Source organism: Phytophthora infestans, genomic scaffold (genome assembly GCF_000142945.1).
Source record: "Phytophthora infestans T30-4 supercont1.4 genomic scaffold, whole genome shotgun sequence".
NCBI lineage: Eukaryota > Oomycota > Peronosporomycetes > Peronosporales > Peronosporaceae > Phytophthora > Phytophthora infestans.
Genome location: NW_003303755.1, coordinates 12,223 through 15,253, shown reverse-complemented (window position 1 = coordinate 15,253; position 3,031 = coordinate 12,223).

Below are 3,031 nucleotides of genomic sequence, written 5' to 3'. Positions count from 1 at the left end.
TTGGTTTTGCAAATTTGAAGGCTCGGGGGCAAAGGGATTAGCCACAACCTGGAAATTCAAACCGGTTAAGAAAATGGATTCCGAAATTTGTGATTTTTCGGGCAAACGTGGGGCGCATTCTTTGTTCGGTCGCAGTTGGGAGGAAAAGGTTGGATTTACGACGTTTATGTCTCAAAATTTAATTTCGTTATTGGCCTAATTAACCGGTTCATTATGTTAGAAATTGGCCAACCTGTATTACGCTTCAAACCAAACACATGCGATCGATCTTCACTCAATTTCCGGAGGTACTTCTAATTAACGCAACGCATGGAACCAATCGATCCAAGTACAAGGTCTTCTCTTTCATGGCACACGACACTTTTGGAAAAGGCCAGTTTGTGCAGCATGCCCTACTCCACAACGAGCAGTGGAGAACATTGTTGACTGCACTGGAAGAATTTAAGACGAATAACCCGGCTTAAACGCGTCTACAGTGCGTGCTCATCGACAAGAGCTTTCTGTTTTGAAGACAGCATTCCCCGGCGTGACTATTCTACTCTGCCAGTTTCACGTATTAAAGTACTTGAGGAAGGAAAGTTCATCATCGGATTACGGCTGCAACACGTGGGAGAGAAATCAGCTGCGAGGGCTCATGGACCTCCTGGTATACGCGAAGACGGAGAAGGAATACATGGGGCATTTCCGGTACATGCTGCATGTGTGCGAGGTTGGTCATTCAAGGTCGGAGTCTTCAGATTCAATCGGGCAGGACAGATCGACCCCCTCTTCGGTCGGGGTGAATCCGGCTCCAGTCGGGCATAATCTGGCTCCAAACTCCGTTGAACCCGCGGATGTGGCTGCTGCGACAAATGAACCCACCACCCACCCGTTTGCTGCCTATTTCATCAGAAACTGGGATAATTGTCGTAAGTTATGGTGTGCACACAAGCGGCAAAACACCGTCACTCTCGGCAATAACACCAATAATAGATTGGGGGCATCCTGGAAGCAGTTGAAAGAGTGGGTAAATTCGTTCATGGCTGTGGACGAATGCATTGCGTCTATCATGTACTATCAAACGCTTCAAGAACGACGTTTCATGGATGAAGTCTACAAGAAGGTTAACATTCAGCATGTTGGATACGACCAAGAAATGACTCTCGTGGCTAACCTTGTCAGCGAACACGCGTGCGAGCTGATACAAGACCAATACGTATACGCACTTGGCCGTGCATCATACAATTTTTCGGAACTGGACTTGTTCGTGCCTCTTTATGAGCACGCGTTTGCTGCCGTGTCGTCATGTTTTCTTTCTGAGAAGAGCACTCGGCAAAGAAACTGTTATCCCGACACAACTTCTCAATCGTCGGTGGATATTGTCTTCTGTTAGATCCTCGATAGAGTTCGAGAGCTCAAGTGACAACTGTACGTCTATGGAATCTTTCGCTATTCGTCGGGTTGTGGCGACGGATGATCGACCTTGGGACTCAAACCGCAAGTATCGTGAAGCGCTGCCTATCGCTAGTGAAATTTGTGGTTCGATGTCTGGATTGGGAATGGCACAATACCGAGAAGCGATGGAGTATCTGAAGGATGTTGCTCGTCGGTTCAAGAATTGTGACTTCGGCACCTTATCCAGTCAAAACTAAAACGTTCAGCTATCAGACTCTTCTCCTTCTACCCAGCCAGCTAAAGCGAGTTCAGCCATTGAGAACAGCCAAGTCGAGGAGTCTGACATCCAGTCTGGCGAGTCTGGCACTCAGTCTGGCGAGTCTGGCACTCAGTTTGGCAAACATCTTGAATCGAAAACCCGAGAGCTGACATCAACTCTCCAAGAAGTAGGGAATGAAGAATTTCACGTAGCGAGCCCTCCTAGATCCCGCGGGCGCCCAAAGCAAACAGCAAAGTCGAAGAAAGCTGCTCGTAGAAAGAATACCACGATCGTCCAGGAGGACTCAGACTTGTACGCGGCGAATTTGAGCCTGGCTACAGTGCGAGATGCTGTTGAAGGCGTGCCTACATACGATACATCTGCCGCTACCCTATCGCGATTCAAGCTGTATGAGTTCAGTAAAACTCCCAGGGCTCCTGTAGCCCACGAGAGAGCGAGCTTACCACCGGCGAAGAAAATTTATCCTGTGGAATCCATAACCCGTGTATTTCGCAAAGACTTCATTGAGAAGTGCAGCGCCAAAGTCTCAGCCCTGCAGAAGAAACATAAAGATTCATAGGGTGTAAATCTAGGCGAACAAGAAATTGCGGTGGAAGTAATCGGTGTTGGAACATACACTACCGAGACGTTGGGTGTAATGAAAAAGTGGCACAGGGCGATGAAAAGCATACAACACGTGGACAAAGCTATAAACTGGATCGAGACTATTGATTTCACTCTACAGATGCCCGATCATTTCCAAGTTGATCCAGACCCAGATATACTTGCTAAGCTGAAGGCCATCCCACTTCTGTCCGTGCAGGTACAGTTAACGTACATTTATTGATACAATGGATTTACTAGCGTTGATAACATCTTCTTACATATAGGTGGAAGCGCTGGAGCTCGTTGGCAAGTCGCCCTTGGGTGATTGCACCGTTAACACTTTAGTGCTGAAGCTGTTTGCAGAAAGAGTAGACACGATTGGAGTCGACACGCCCATCGCGGGGAACGTTATGAGTGGCTATTTATCGATCTATACGATGAAGGGCGTGTTTGTAGGTTACTCTTTTTTTATTTTGGAGTGATGATCCTGAAAACTTTAAAACGGTGCTTTGTACAGTGTCTGTACGCAGTACAGACAACGACGGTGAAATCCGCCATACCATACAAATCCGCCACGAACACTTGAAGTTCAAAATAAAATCTTGTACGAGGTTGATTGCAGTTTTTTCAACATTGAATACTGATTAGGGGCTCCTACCGTAATTTTCCTATTTGCCAATTTTTAAGTTACGAGTTTGACTGCCGTTTTCTACGAGGTTGAGTGCACAAAGGTGTAGACGTTGAGGTTTTCAACTTTGCTTTTTGCTAATTAATTCGTTTTATCTACCAATA